The 17,518-nt window shown below is 36.5% G+C and overlaps 1 pseudogene; it reads left to right on the plus strand.

Moving 5' to 3' along the window:
- Window positions 1–17,518, plus strand: part of LOC131760314 (caspase-13-like) — a 35,802-nt pseudogene that overhangs the window by 12,367 nt on the left and 5,917 nt on the right.

A 17,518-nucleotide genomic window follows, 5' to 3' on the forward strand; every position in this document is an offset into this window, starting at 1 on the left:
GCAAAGTTGCAGTGTACAAGACCAACACACAATTTAGTTTGTTTCTGTCCACCAGCAATAAACATATGAAAAGAAAATCAAGAAAACAATTTCCTATAAAATAGCACTGAAAATAATTAGATACATAGGAATAAATCTACCAAGGATATGAAGACTTGTATACTTAAAACTACAAAACAGTGCTAATAGAAATTAAGGAAGGTCTATGTAAGTGGAAACACAGCCCATCTTCACGACTTAATACTGTTAAGATATGAATACTACCCAAAATGATCTACAGAAGCAATACAATTCCTATCAGAATTCCAATAGGCTTTTTCTTTTTCTTTCTTTCTTTTTTTTTTTTTTTTTTTGCGTTATGCGGGCCTCTCACTGTTGTGGCTTCTCCCGTTGTGGAGCACAGGCTCCAGACGCGCAGGCTTAGCGGCCATGGCTCACGGGCCCAGCTGCTCCACGGCATGTGGGATCTTCCCGGACTGGGGCACAAACCCGTGTGCCCTGCATCGGCAGGCAGACTCTCAACCACTGTGCCACCAGGGAAGCCCTGGCTTTTTCTTCTTAGAAATAGAAAAGCCAATCCTCAAATTCATATGGAATTGCAAGGGGCCCCAAATAGCCAAAGCAATCTTGAAAAAAAAAAAAAAAAAAAGAATAAAGTTGGAGGACTAATACTTCCCAACTTTAAAATGTACTATAATGTTATAGTAATTGAAAAAATATGGCACTGACATAAGGACACAGATATAGATCAATGGAACAGAATAGAAAAACCAGAAATATTTTCTAGAAGAGTGCTGCCAAGACTACTCAAAGTGGAAAGGACAGTATTTCAACAAATGGTACTGGGAAAACTGGATAAACCACATGCAAAAGAATGAAGATGGACCCTTACTTTATACCATATATAAAACTAACTCAAAAACGAATCAAAGTAAATTTAACAGCTAAAACTGTAAAACGCTCAAAACATTGGAGAAAATCTTCCTCACATTGGATTTGGAGACAACTTCATGTCAGCAGAACAGGCAATAAAAGAAAAAATGTATAGATAAACTAGACTTCATCAAAATTAAGAAGTTTTATTCTATTTCTGGGTATATATATTCAAAAGAATTGAAATCAGGAATTTTAATATAAATTTGTACACCAATATTCACAGCAGCATTATTCACAAATAGCTAAAAGGTAGAGATAATCCAAACGTTCATCAACAAATGAATGGATAAACAACATATGGTATAAATATCAATGGAATATTATTCAGCCATAAAAAGAAATGAAATTTTGATATATGCTACAATATGAATGGGCCTTAAAACATTATGTTTACTAAAATAAATTAGACACTGAAGGACAACAATTATTTCATTCCACTTATATGGTGTACTTAGAATTTGCAAATTCATAGGGAAAGAAAGTAGAACAGAGGTTACCAGAATTTGGGAGAAGGGGATAAGTGGGAGTTATTGTTCAATGGGTAGAGAGATTTTCTTGGAGATGATAAAAAAGTGTTCATATAGATAATGGTGATGTCATATAACATTGTGAACGTATTTAATGCCACAGAATTTTACACTTATGCATGGTTAAAATGAAAATGTTATATCATGTAAATTTGCCAGCATTACTATAATAATATGATTCAAACAGCAACAACAACAAAATAGCAATAGCAATGGCCACTCTGAGCTCCTTCTATGTATCAGACACTGCAAAGTGCCAGGCACTTTATATTTATTCTTTCTCTTGCTCAAAGCATCACTGTTAGAAAGTGTGAACATTATTATCTGATGTTTAAAGGATCTCTTTCAGACGATGTAGTTCGTCCTAAAGACATTTGCTACCCACTCAGAGCTTAGGTCCTCAGACAGCACATTCTTGGTGTTCATGTTTCATGGCAGCCTGGATAGAATCTGTGGGACTATGCATAGAGATGAAAAGCCAGATATGCTATCTTATGACACCATATTCCAAATTTTCAACAACCAAAACTGCTCTTATCTTAAGGATAAACCCAAGGTCATCATCATCTAGACCTGCAGAGGTGATGAGTTCTGATGGGATCCAGAGGTCAGGGAGTGTGTGCAAGGTTTTACTGTATGTTTTATATCTAGTGAAAATGACCTTGTGCCTCACTTTAGTGCCATTATACTAAATAGATATCTTTAGGAAAGAATACATAGGGGTGACAAATAGAAACTGTTGTACACCTTAAATATAAATGCCATCCACTCTCAGTGAATTACAGCAAGTGATGATATTAATGTTAACTCTAAATTATCTTTACATAGAATTATTAAAATTGTGCCATAAAATGGCTTTAATTTCAACATTTGCTAATCAAATTTGATGACTTCTTAACTGAGAAGTGTTTCACATGATAGTGAGGGAACAAAATTTAATACAATGCTAAGTAAATGGAAAAACCACACCTCAAGTTCTACATATTATATGATTACATTTATATGGCATTAAGAAAAAGGCAAAAGTATAGGGACAAAATCAAGTGAATGATTGTCAAGGGCTGAAGATGGAAGGGTTATTCTGTATCTTGATTGTAATGCTAGTTACATGACTTAATATATTTATAAAAACTAAGTAACTGTACACCTGAAAAGGGATAATTTTACTGTATGTAAAGTACTCCTCAATAAATCAAAACCAAATTATTTTTTTCACACACACACAGTATTTTATTTTTACAAGAGATAAACTGACACCAATATTGTAAATTGATGACCACAACAAAAACAACCATGATTGTAATTACCAAACATGAAACACACACATAGAATGTCATAATATTGACATTCAGTCCAGTAATCCTCCACTGTAACAGCTCTTTTACTTTGCAGTGAAAATTGATTTGTATATTTTTTGCCTCTGAGTCCTTGTGGGATTTTTTTTATTCAAACAGAAAGTCACAAAGATTATAATCATCCTCATCAGTTCACTCAATCCCATGTAATTAATTTTTTTATCTTGATCTTTTGTTAGCAGTTTTATGAATACATCAGTTTTCCATTACAGTTCTGAAAATGCTTATTCATTCAGTTCAGCAGTATAGTCAGTTACCAGAAACCTGTACTTGTCAGAGTCTTTTCCATGAATTCCTTGAAGATGAAACCCTTTTATAGGAACATTTTTACAAAAGCATCAGAGTACACCCAGAACTGTCTGTAACAGACAGAAGACCTAAAAATGACCATGATTAAAGATTTGATGAAGAGTCATAATAATGCAAATGATGGGGAAATTTAGTTATTTCTGAGATATACATCTTAAAGTAATAACTAGAATCATGACTTATAACATTATACCAGAACATATAACATTTTTAGAGATTTCATGTAATGCCTGAAACATTAATTTTAACATATTTCCATACAAATAACCCAAAGAAAGTTTAGTATTAGTTGTTTTGTTTGTTTGTTTGTTTATACTGCAGGTTCTTATTAGTCATCAATTTAATACACTTCAGTGTATACATCTCAATCCCAATCTCCCAATTCAGTACACCACCATTCCCACCCCACCGTGGTTTTCCCCCCTTGGTATCCATACGTTTGTTTTCTACATCTGAGTCTCAACTTCTGCCCTGCAAACTGGTTCATCTGTACCATTTTTCTAGGTTCCACATACATGTGTTAATATACGGTATTTGTTTTTCTCTTTCTGACTTACTTCACTCTGTATGACAGTCTCTAAATCCATCCATGTCTCAACAAATGACTCAATTTCATTCCTTTTTATGGCTGAGTAATATTCCATTGTATATATGTACCACATCTTCTTTATCCATTCATCTGTTGATGGGCATTTAGGTTGCTTCCATGACCTGGCTATTGTAAATAGTGCTGCAATAAACATTGGGGTGCATGTGTCTGTTTGAATTATGATTTTCTCTGGGTATATGCCCAGTAGTGGGATTGCTGGATCATATGGTAATTCTAATTTTAGTTTTTAAGGAACCTCCAAACTGTTCTCCATAGTGGCTGTATTGATTTACATTCCCACCAACAGTGCAAGAGGGTTCCCTTTTCTTCACACTCTCTCCATCATTTAAAACTAATTATTATGGTATTGCATTCTCTCATAAATATTTTACTTCAGACTTTAATATGATTGTATCACTTGGGGAATAGCCTAGAAGAGAGGAGCAGCAATAGGAAAGAAAAGGGAATGAAAAGATTGTTTTAGTATCTTATGTCTATTTTTGAATAGAGCAGATGTTACCTTCCTTGAATTTACACTGTTGTTATTGTACTATCACTAAACCAAAAACTGCTCACTTTACTTAAGAATAGTCAATGGTATTTTTAACACCATTACTGCCCCTGATCCATAGGTACCTCCAGGTCCAGAAGGTAGTTGCTATTCATCTACATCTTGTTAGATGTCAGTACAGATACAGTTGTGTTACGCCTATATACTGTGTGTGTGTGCACATGCACACAATTAATTGGAATACCTTCATAAAAGGATGTCCTATTTATCAATATTTGCTTGTCAAAGAATTTTTAAAATGGGTTTGTCAGTGAATAACAGGATGGTGTCCCCTCAGCAAACAGTGGAGAGCTGTGGATTAGTGATTCTCAGCAGCATTAGCAGACAGCTCCATACAGTCTCCAGAAAGCTGAAGAATGATGGGGGCCACAAGACTCATGTGGAGAAGGTTTTTGTTGCTTTCTGCTCCTTAAGCCCATGTATGTATCTTTTATTTGTAGTCAAGGATTTATGGAGATAAGGCCTGCTTGCCTACATGACTTGGCTCATTATCCCAGGAAGGAACATAGGCTAAAAGTCTTTGTAAGGCATTTTTAAAGGAACAGAGAGCCCATCCAAGTTTCTGAAGCCTTTTTTATAGGTCCTAGTGGTCCTAGTCTCTTTCTGCCTCTACATCTACACATGTCAGACTTCTATATCCTCTGAGTAAGTGATCAGTCACTAGACATACAACAGTATTGGTTCAGTGAATCTAATTTGCACAATAATATTGTTTTTACTGATGAGGAGATTTTTAAAAGAGAAAAATGACGTGACCTTTTAAGAAAGTATACTTTCTAGTTTGGAAAATAAGAAATACAGCTATAAAATATTGTTAAAAGATCATCATAATTAGTAGCTTCTGGTAAAGTGAAATTGAAAACTAGGGATAAAAAAGTTTAGAGTTTTAGAGGGTCCAAAAACCATCACATTTAAGGTGATATAATTTGAAAAAGAAGATAATATAATAGAGAGAAGAGAATTCCCAGGTCTGGACAAAAACTGGCAGAATTTCTAAAATGCTGAAGCAAAAGCTTATTCTTTATATATATTATTTTATTTATCTAATTATTTTATACCTATACATTTATATGTATTCATGTATTAGATAGATAGATAGATAGATATAGGTATATTCTTATGTAATCTTTATCTGACATTTCTGTCAGATAAACTCTGTTATTTAATTCTTATATAAGGAAGTTTCAAGTTCACAAAAATCATATAAATTGCCTGAATAAACACTGGTAGTATTTTTCCAGATTTGAATTCAAGTCAGTTTAACTCTGAAGTTAAGACCATTTTAGCTAAACCAACACAAACAATAGAGAGACTATATTATTTAGAATCTTGGACAATTCCAAAGTCAGAAACATGTAGACTTTTGTGTCCAGGAATGAGCTACTAAAAAAACAGAATAGGGCTTCCCTGGTGGCGCTAGTGGTTGAGAATCCACCTGCCGATGCAGGGGACACGGGCTCATGCCCCGGTCCGGGAAGATCCCACATGCCATGGAGTGGCTGGGCCCGTGAGCCATGGCCACTGGGCCTGCGTGTCTGGAGCCTCTGCTCCGCAACGGGATTAGAAAATCAGTCTCTGTGACTGTTCTAGGAATTGGACAAACCAGTATTAATTAAGAGAGACCACTCTCAGGGTTACCTGCTGGCTGGCCTGTTATCTAAAGAGGGCATCAATGGTGTTGTTTTGAATCATCTTCTGAGCCAGATAGACGTAAGTTCAATAACTGGTCTATCAATTTGTAGCTGTTCTGAATTGAGAAAATGTTCAAGATTAGTTGAGAGAATATTTCCTAGAAAATATGATCTTTAGTACCAATTTAAACCTATCAGTTTTACATTTTAAACCATATAACTCTATTCCCTCATCTATGCTATAATCCTTGCATGATGTCTTCTATGGTTCAAAGTACACTATGTTACTTTACATATAAAGCCAGCACAGAAATCTGTCTTTATTTTTCCTACTTGCTTAAGTCTGTCTAGAGATATTCACAATCTATGACATTATTTAAGGGATAAATTTTGTAACACAGGATTTATAATTTCCTTTATGCACAGATAATATCTCCTGGAGAAGTGTAAGTTGTTCCCTTTTCATATCACAACTCAAATTATGTTCAAAAATATTCTTGGTGTTATCTAACAGAAATATTTGTGATGGTAAGTACCATATTACCTAATATGCTGTGCATTTATTCATACAATCCAAAACAAATGTGTATAACAACTCACCCTCATATTTTATACCAATGATAGAGTATTATTCTCACTGTGACACACCTTGCTTTTTACATTATTCTAAATTACTAAGCTCTGGTAGACAAAGAAAGTTGATACATGTTGAACTTCTCTATTCAAAATATTAAAAATCTTATAAGAGATAAAGAATATTGTAGAGAAAAATATAATTTATGAAGATAGCATGTGGTATGTAACAGCATTTACTTAAATATTTGATTGTGGGACACCTTTTGTATAAAAATTTATTTTTGATACGTATTTATTTCCTTTATAGGTAAGAACTAGAGTTATCTGATGCAGATAAAGCAGTAAAAAAGACAGATGCAGTTCCTGCTAATAATCTAATAGGAGGTACAAATAGTAAATATCACATTGTTAAAAAAATATGTAATTTCCAACTTCTAGGGAAAGGAATAATGGGGTTCTGTAAGAAAGAATACAAAAAAAAGTTCTTTGTCAGATGCGGTCATCTGTAAGTTGTAATTTTGGTAGCATGGGGCCATTTTTGTGTGTTTTTGACTGGCATAACATTTATTTACTGGCCAATGGAAGAGAGATGACAGGGAATGGGTAATGAGTGAAAAAGAATCTGAGGTAAAGACTTAAGGGACAAGAATTTGGGATGAGAATCTCAGAAGACTGAGAGAATCAGGTTTCAATGGGGATTGAAGGAAAAAATCTCCAGGGTTAAGGTCCCCAGTGCATAAACCCTGAGGTAAAAAAATATTGCTAAAATCTAGGAGTAAGGGACTTCTGCTTCCAGCTAAGATGGCCTAATAGAGACTAGATTTATACTCCTATCTAAAACAAACAAACAAAAACAAACAAAATATAATATGAGCAACAGTTTTCAGTGAAAAGAACATCGGGTAATGAAGGATACTGATCTCTGAGAAATGTGAAATAAACAAGGATGAGTCCTACAATTACCTCAACTTACTATCTGGAGGAAGTTTCCAGGTGAAAGCACAAGGAGGCAGAAGTAAGGCAGAAGCTGGTTGAATCCCTTAAGAGACAGAACTGAGAATTCAGGGAGAAAAAAAATGTAGCTGGATTTCACAGAATAAACTATCAAAGAGAAGAGAACTACGTAGAGAACTCTGGAGGTCTTCAGAGGGTCGTCATTGAGTATTTAACAATGTACAGTACATGTGTGAGGAAAATAGTTGAGTCAAGACAAAACTATCCTATGGAATTAGAGGGAACAATACTATGGTGCATATACAGAGCCAGGAATAGTGCATATTGCCACCAGCCAGATTTTTAAAATCTCATAATTTGCCTGCAGAGACTATTCATAATTGTCTTTTCTAAGTTGTAGAGTATAAAAAGCACTGAAATAAATAATTCTGTCCTTCCTAACAGATCTTAAAAGCAAGACCCAAAAAGATCAAACTGTTCTCAAGTAACTTAATGAATCTGAGAACAAAGCACAAGAATACATACAAAAATATTCAGCACTTGAAAATATATAATTCAAAATACATGACATCTAATTTTAAAATGTCAGGTATGAAAAGAATCAGGAAAGTAAAACTCACCATTTGCCAAATAATAAGTCACTCAAAACTGATCCATAACTGACACAAATATTAGGATTAACAGAAAAGGAAGTAAACAGGTATTGTGACAGTATTCTATATCTTCAAATATTTAAGTAGAGTCATGGAAGTTATTAAAATATCTAATTTATATTTTCAGATATGAAACCTAGAATGTGTGAGCTAAAAAGTACACTGGATGGGATTAACAGAAGATTAAGTATTGTAGAAGAAAAATATGGTGAACTTGAAGAAACTATAAAAGGTGAATCATAGAGAAAAATAATAGAAAATAATACATTAAAAAACAAACAAAACATCAGTGAGACAAATATAAGAACCCTAATGTGTGTTTAAGTGGTGTCCTGATGAGGAAGGAACAAAACAATATTTGAAGAAATACTAGTCTCCAATTCTTCAAATGTAATGAAAATGATGAACCCAGATTCAAAACAGGCAAAAATACCTGATGATTTAGTTTGTTGTAGAGGGAAAACTAACACACTATTGTAAAACAATTATACTCCAATAAAGATGTTAAAAAAAAAAAAAATACCTGAAGTATTAAAAGATGAAAAAATACAGCAAGTCCCATCTTAGTCTAATTTCTCTAAACCACTGATAAAAAGATAACCCTAAAAGTAAAGAGAAAAAAGAGACATGCTACATACAGAAAAACAAAGTAAAGAATGGCAACAGGTTATCAGAAACAATTCATCATGCTAGAAAATAGGAGTAAAAGAAAAAAAAAGTGATCCTAAAATTCTAAGTCCAGAAAAACAGAAAAATATTTTTCAAAAACAAGTGAAATAAAAACTTTCTCAGCCATACAAAATCAGAAATATTACAACAGTAGACTTGCACTTAAGAATTTTTTTAAATTGTAGTATAATTGATTTACACTGTTGTGTTAGTACAGCAAAGTGTTCAGTTATATATATATATATGTATATATATACTATATGTATATATTCAGTGTGTGTGTGTGTATATATATATATATATATATATATATATATATATATATATATATATTTACTTTTTCAGATTCTTTTCCATTATAGGCTATTACAAGGTATTGAATATAGTTCCCTGTGCTATACAGTAGGTCCTTTTTGCTTATCTATCTTATGTATAATAGTGTGTATTTTAATCAGAAACTCCTAATTTATCCCTCCTTCCCCTTTCCCCTTTGGTAACCATAAATTTGCTTTCTATTTCTGTGAATCTTTTTCTGTTTGTAAATAAGTTCATTTGTATCACTGTTTTAGATTCCACATATAAGTGATATTACATGATATTTGTCTTTCTATGTCTGAATGACCTCACTTAGTATGATAATCTCTAGGTCCACCCATGTTATTGCAAATGACATTTAATTCTTCTTTATGTCTGAATAATATTCCATTTATATAGATATAGATATAGATGTAGATATAGATATATCACATCTTAGTTGTTTGGATTTGTTTTTATAAGTTTTCTTTCTTTCTTCTTTTGTTCTCTTGTGATTTGATTACTACCTTTAGTGTTATATTTGGATTCCTTTTTTTAAAATTTCTCTATATCTATTATAGATTTTTGCTTTACAGTTACCAGGAGGTTTTTGTACAGCATTCTATATATAAACAAGATTGTTTTAAGTTGCTGATCTCTTAATTTCAAATACATTTTAAATACCCAACATTTGTACTCTCCTCCCTTCAAGATTACTGTTTTTATATCATATTTTACATCTAACTTGTTTGTGTTTCCCTTAACTGCTTATTGTGGATACAGATGTTTTTATTACTTCTTTTTCTTTTAACCTCCCTCTAGTTTTGTGTGTGCATGATTTCGTACATTTGTATTTACCAGAGAGCTTTTCTCTAATTGTGTGTGTGTGTTTTGTCCATCTAGAGAAGTTCCTTTTACATTTGCTGTAAAGCTGGTTTGGTGGTGCTGAATTATTTTAATTTTTGCTTGTCTGTAAAATTTAAATCTCTCCATAAAATCTGAATGAGAGTCCTGCTGGGTAGAGTATTCTTGGCTGTAGGTTTTTCCCTTTCATCTCTTTAAGTATATCCTGCCACTCCCTTCTGGCCTGCAGTTTCTGCTGAAAAATCAGCTGATAGCCTCATGGGAGTTGCCTTGTATATTATTTGTTGCTTTTTTATTTCTACTTTTAGTAGTCTCTCTTTATCTTTAATTTTTTTTTTTTTTTTTTTTTTTTTTTTTTTTTTTTTTTTTGCCATTTTGATTACAATGTGTCTTGGTGTGTTCCTCTCTGGGTTAATCCTGTGTGGGACTCTCTGTGCTTCCTGGACATGGGTGCTTGTTTCCTTTCCCAGGTTAAGGAAGTTTTCAGCTGTTATCTTTTAAAATATTTTCTCAGGCCCTTTCTCTCTCTCTCTTTTCTCTTTCTGGGACTCCTATAATGCAAATATTAGTACACTTGATGTTGCCCCAGAGGTCTCTTAAACTGTCCTCCTTTCTTTTTATTCTTTTTCTTTTCTGTTTATAGCAGTGATTTCCACTACTCTCTCTTCCAGCTCACTTATCTGTTCTTCTGTGTCATTTAGTCTACTATTGATTCTTTCTAATGTATTGTTCTTTTCAATTATTATATTCTTCATCTCTGTTTGGCTGTTCTTTATATTTTCTCTTTGTTAAAAACTTCTAACTTTTTGCTCTATGCTTTCATTTTCCTCCTAAGTTCTTCAATCATCTTTATGATCATTACTCTGAACTCTTTCTTGGGTAGATTGCCTATCTCCACTTAGCTCTTTTTCTGAGGTTTTATCTTGTCCTTTCTCTGGAATATAGTCCTCTGCCACTTTTAGTCTAAGTTGTTACTTGTATTTTTTATGTATGTGGTAGTTAGCTGTATTTCTCGACCTTGGAGAAGCAGCCCTTGGTAGGAGACATCCTATATGTCCCAGCAGTGCACTCCCCTCTCATTATCCAAGCTAAATGCTCTATGGTTTCTGCCTAAAAGGGCTGCATGGGTCTTTCTGTTGTAGCAGGCTGACTATATGGGCAGTCTTGTAGGCTTGGTTGGCTCCTAGTCTGGTTGGATGTCAGGCCATACCTTGTGCAGATACTTCTGGCTAATATTTAGTGGGGTTTGGTCATGAGCTGGCTGGCTGCAAAACCCTAGGGGACCAAAAGGCTGATGCTGACTCACTGGTGGGTGGAGTCAAGATCCCAAAGACTCTGAGGCTGTTGCCTACACACTGGCAGGAGAAGCCAAATCCTGCGGTTAGTGTCAGACTCCTGGCATGTAAAGCTGGTTCTGGAGTCCAGTTGCAGGGCCCATGGATCCCAGAGCTCATTTCAGATAATTGTGGAGGGTGGGGGGTTGGCTCATTCCTGACACACTTAGGTATGGAGCCCAGGGTGTCCTGAAGGTTGTGTTGTCTTACAAGTAGGCAGGGACCAGGCCCAGCTGGCCCTAGGGTTGGTTCTAGCCTGCATTGTGGGATTATAATGTTCTTGTCTCTGGTGTCTGTTCCTTCATGCGTGAGGTTGGTCTAAAGCTTTGTGCATGTCTCTTGGTAGGAGGGGTCAGTGCTTGCCCACTGGAGGGTAGAGCTAGGTCTCAGGCCTCAGGTGGGCAGGGCCATGTCCAGGGGCATGTTTAGAGGTGGCTTTGGGCTCAGAAAGTCTTTAGGAAACTGTCTGCTGAGGGGCGAGGCTGTGTCCCCACCTAGTTTGTTATTTGACCTTAAGTGCCCCAGCACTGAAGCCTATAGATTGTTAAGTGGAGCCAGATCTTGACAGCAATGAACCAGTATGTCAAAATTCATGTGGTTGAATGTTCCTCAATGTGTCTGCTACCAGTGTCTATGTTCCCTGTGTGAGTTGCAGCCACACCCAGCTTCTCCAGACCAGCAGGTAGGTCTTTTGCAGGCTCCTACCAAATTATTGTTTTTCCCCAGGGTCATGGTTCATGAGAGATATTGTGTGCCACCTTTAAGAGTGAAGTGTCTACTTCCCCCTGTCTTGTGTGACTCCTGCAATAAAACCCCACTGGCCTTCAGAGCCAAATGTTGTGGGAGCTCATCATCCCGGTGCCAGATCCCCAGACTAGGGAGCCTGACTCTCATTCCTGTGAGAGAACCTGTGCAACATAATGATTCTCCACTTTGTGGATCACCCACCTGAGGCATATGGGATTTGGTTATATCACAGGTGTGCCCCTCTTACCATTCTCATTGTGGTTATGTCTTTATGACTTTAGTTGTAGATCTTTCCTGGTAGGCTCCAGTCTTTTGTATTGATGGTCTGTATTCCAAAAGTTGTCATCTTGTGTGATCATGAGAGGAGGTGAGCTGAGGACATTTCTACTCCACCATTTTCACTGCCTTAAAGATGGGTGCTCTTGTTAATGGAAGTCAACCAACAGGGCAAATGATGCTCTATGGAAATATAGATCTATAAAAAAGAATGAACGTACTGGCAATAGTAACTAAATGGGCAGATATTTATCTAGCTACATATACGTAGGTATATATATATATATATATATATATATATATATATATATATATATACTCAGTAAAGGAAAATTGATTGTTTAATCAAAAATAATAACATGGATATGGAGAGAGAAGATGGTGGAAGAGTAAGACATGGAGGTGAACTTCCTCCCCACAGATACATCAGAAATATATCTACACGTGGAACTGCTCCTATAAAACACCCACTGAATGCTGGCAGAAGACCTCAGACTTCCCAAAAGACAAGAAACTCCCCATGTACCTGGGTAGGGCAAAAAAATCGACAGAGACAAAAGAATAGGGATGGGACTTGCACGAGTAGAAGGGAGCTGTGAAGGAGGAAAGGTTTCCACACACTAGAAGTCCCTTCATGGGCGGAGACCGCAGGTGACAGAGGGGGAAGTTTCAGAGCTATGGAGGAGAGCACAGTAATAAGGTGTGGAGGGCAAAGCAGAGAGATTCCTGCAGAGGATCAGTGCCGACCATCACTCACCAGCCAGAGAGGCTTCTCTGCTCACCTGCTTGGATGGGCGGGGGCTGGGAGCTGAGGCTCAGGCTTCGGTTGGATCCCAGGGAGAGGACTGGGGTTGGCAGCATGAACACAGGCTGAAGGGGCTAGTGCACCACAGCTAGCTGGGAGGGAGTCCCGGAGAAGTCTGGAGCTGCCGAAGAGGCAAGAGACTGTTTCTTCCCTCTTTGCTTCCTGGTGCGTGAGGAGAGGGGTTTAAGTGCACCACTTAAAGGAGCTCCAGAGATGGGAGTGGAGCTGCTGAAGAGACAAGAGACTTTCTCTTGCCTCTTTGTTTCCTGGTGTGCGAGGAGAGGGGATTAAGCGTGCCACTTAAAGGAGAGCCAGAAATGGGTGTGAGCTGCAGCTATCAGTGCGGACAACAGAGATGGGTATGAGACGCTAAGGCTGCTGCTGCTGCCACCAAGAAGCCTATGTGAGAGCACAGGACACCCTCCATACCTCCCCTACCGGGAGCCTGTGCAGCCCTCTACTGCCAAGGTCCCAGGATCCAGGGACAACTTTCCTGGAAGAACACATGGTATGCCTCAGGGAGGTGCAACGTCACGCCGGCCTCTGCCACCACAGGCTTGCCCAGCATCCATACCTCTCTGTCCCCACAGCCTGAGTGAGCCAGAGGCCCCAAATCAGCTGTGCCTTTAACCCCATCCTGTCTGAGCAAAAAGCAGACGCCCTCAGGCAACCTACACGCAGAGGCAGGGCCAAATACAAAGCTGAACCCCTGGAGCTGTGCGAACAAAGAAGAGAAAGGAAAATCTCTCCCAACAGCTTCAGAAGCAGTGGATTAAAGCTCCACAATCAACCTGATGTACCCTGCATCTGTAGAATACCAGAATAGACAACAAATCAACCCAAATAGAGGAGGTTGACTTTAGGACCAAGATATATTATTTTTTCCCCTTTTTCTATTTTTGTTGGTGTGTGTGTGTGTGTGTATGCTTCTGTGTGAGATTTTGTCTGTATAGCTTTGCTTTCACCATTTGTCCTAGGGTTCTGACCATCTGTTTTTTTTACTTTAAAATTTTTTTCGTCTTAATAATTATTTTTTATTTTAATAACTTTATTTTATCCTACTTTATTTTATTTTATTTTTTCTTCCTTTCTTTCCTTCCTTCCTTCCTTTTTTCCTTCCTTCTTTCCTTCCTTCCTTCCTTCCTTTCTTCCTTCCTTCCATTCTTCCTTTTTTTCTTTCCTTTCTATTTTTTCTCCCTTTTATTCTGAGCTGTATGTTTAAAAGCTCTTGGTGCTCTAGCCATGCATCAGGTCTGTGTCTCTGAGGTAGGAGAACCAAATTCAGAATACTGGTCCACAACAGACCTCCCAGCTCCATGTAATATCAAACAGCAAAAATCTCCCAGAGATCTCCATCTCAACAGAAGACCCAGCTTCACTCAACAACCAGCAAGCTACAGTGCTGGACACCCTATGGCAAACAACTAGCAAGACAGGAACACAGCCCCATCCTTTAGCAGAGAGACTGCCTAAAATCATAATAAGACTACAGACACCACAAAACACACCATCAGACATGGGCCTGCCCACCAGAAAGAAAAGATCGAGCCTCATCCACCAGAACACAGGCACTAGTCCCCTCCAACAGGAAGCCTACACAACCCACTGAACCAACCTTAGCCACTGGGGACAGACACCAAAACAATGGGAACTATGTACCTGCAGCTTTCAAAAAGGAGTCCCAAACACAGTAAGATAAGAAAAATGAAAAGACAGAAAAACACAAAGCAGATGAAGGAGCAAGGTAAAAACCCACCAGACCTAATAAATGAAGAGGAAATAGGCAGTTTGCCTGAAAAAGAATTCAGAATAATGATAGTAAAGATGATCCAAAATCCTGGAAATAGAATAGACAAAGTGCAAGAAACATTTAACAAGGACCTAGATGAAATAAAGAGGAAGCAAGCAACGATGAATAACACAATAAATGAAATTAAAAATATTCTAGATGGGATCAAGAGCAGAATAACTAAGGAAGAAGAATGGATAAGTGAACTGGAAGATAAAATAGTGGAAATAACTAATGAAAAGCAGAATAAAGAAAAAAGAAAGAAAAGAACTGAGGACAGTCTCAGAGACGTCTGGAACACATTAAACACGCCAACATTTGAATTATAAGGGTCCCAGAAGAAGAGAAAAAGAAAGGGACTGAGAAAATATTTGAAGAGATTATAGTTGAAAGTTTCCCTAAAATAGGAAAGGAAATAGCTAATCAAGTTGATGAAGCACAGAGAGTCCCATACAGCATAAATCCAAGGAGAAACACGCCAAGACACATATCAATCAAACTATCAAATATTAAGTACAAAGAAAATATATTAAAAGCAGCAAGGGAAAAACAACAAATAACATAAAAGGGAATCCCAATAAGGTTAACAGCTGATCTTTCAGCAGAAACTCTGCAAGACAGAAGGGAGTGGCAGGACATATTTAAAGTAATGAAGGAGAAAAACCTACAACCAAGATTACTCTACCCAGCAAGGATCTCATTCAGATTTGATGGAGAAATTAAAATCTTTACAGACAAGTGAAAGCTGAGAGAGTTCAGCAGCACCAAACCAGTTTTACAACAAATGCTAAAGGAACTTCTCTAGGCAAGAAACCCAAGAGAACGAAAAGATCTATAAGAACAAACACAAAATAATTAAGTAAATGGTAATAGGAACATACATATCGATAATTGCCTGAAATGTAAATGGATTAAATGCTCCCACCAAAAGACACTGACTGGCTGAATGGATACAAAAACAAGACCCATATATATGCTGTGTACAAGAGACCCACTTCAGACCTAGGGACACATACAGACTGAAAGTGAGGGGATGGAAAAAGATATTCCAATGCCAATGGAAATCAGAAGGAAACCAGATTAGCAGTTCTCATATCAGACAAAATAGACTATAAAATAAAGACTATTACAAGGGACAAAGAAGGGCACTACATAATGATCAAGAGATTGATTCATGAGGAAGATATAAAAATTGTAAATATTTATGCACCCAAGATAGGAGCACCTCAGTACATAAGGCAAATACTAACAGCCATAAAAGGAGAAATCGACAGTAACACAATCATAGTAGAGCACTTTAACACCCCACTGTCACCAATGGACAGATCATCCAAAATGAAAATAAATAAGGAAACACAAGCTTTAAATGACACATTAAACAATTGCACTTAATTGATATAAATAGGACATTCCATCCAAAAATAACAGAATACACATTTTTCTCAACTGCTCATAGAACATTCTCCAGGATAGATCATATCTTGGGTCAAAAATCTAGCCTTGGTAGATTTAAGACAATTGAAATCATATCAAGTATGTTTTCTGATCACAACACTATGAGACTAGATATCAATTACAGGAAAAGATCTGTAAAAAATACAGACACATGGAGGCTAAACAATACACTACTTAATAAGGAAGTGATCACTGAAGAAATCAAAGAGGAAATAAAAAAAATCCTAGAAACAAATGACAATGGAGACTCGACGACCCAAAATCTATGGGATGCAGCACAAGCAGTTCTAAGAGGGAAGTTTATAGCAATACAATCCTACCTTACAAAACAGGAAACATCTCAAATAAACAACCTAACTTTGCACCTAAAGCAATTAGAGAAAGAGGAACAACAAAAAAAGCAAATTTAGCAGAATGAAATAAATCATAAAGATCAGAGCAGAAATAAATGAAACTGAAATGAAGGAACTGATAGCAAAGATCAATAAAACTAAAATCCGGTTTTTTGAGAAGATAAATAAAATTGATAAACCATTAGCCAGACTCATCAAGAAAAAAAAGGAGAAGACGCAAATCAATAGAATTAGAAATGAAAAAGGAGATGTAACAACTGACACTGCAGAAATACAAATGATTATTAGAGATTACTACAAGCAACTGTATGTCAATAAAATGGACAACCTGGAAAAAATGGATAAATTCTTAGAAATGCACAATCTTCTGAGAAGTAACCAGGAAGAAACAGTAAATATAAACAGACCAATCACAAGCACTGAAATTGAAACTGTGATTAAAAATCTTCCAATAAACAAAAGCACAGGACCAGATGGCTTCACAGGTGAATTCTATCAAATATTTAGAGAAGACCTAACACCTATCATTCTCAAACTCTTCCAAAAGATAGCAGAGGGGGGAACATTCCCAAACTCATTCTATGAGGCCACCATTACCCTGATACCAAAACCAGACAGAGGTCACAAAGAAAGAAAACTACAGGCCAATATCACTGATGAACATAGATGCAAAAATCCTCAACAAAATATTAGCAAACAGAATCCGACAGCACATTAAAAGGATCATACACCATGATCAAGTGGGGTTTACTCCACGAATTCAAGGATCATTCAATATATGCGAATCAATCAATGTGATACACCATATCAACAAACTGAATGAGAAAAACC

Source organism: Kogia breviceps, chromosome 7 (genome assembly GCF_026419965.1).
Source record: "Kogia breviceps isolate mKogBre1 chromosome 7, mKogBre1 haplotype 1, whole genome shotgun sequence".
NCBI classification, from domain to species: Eukaryota; Metazoa; Chordata; class Mammalia; order Artiodactyla; family Physeteridae; genus Kogia; species Kogia breviceps.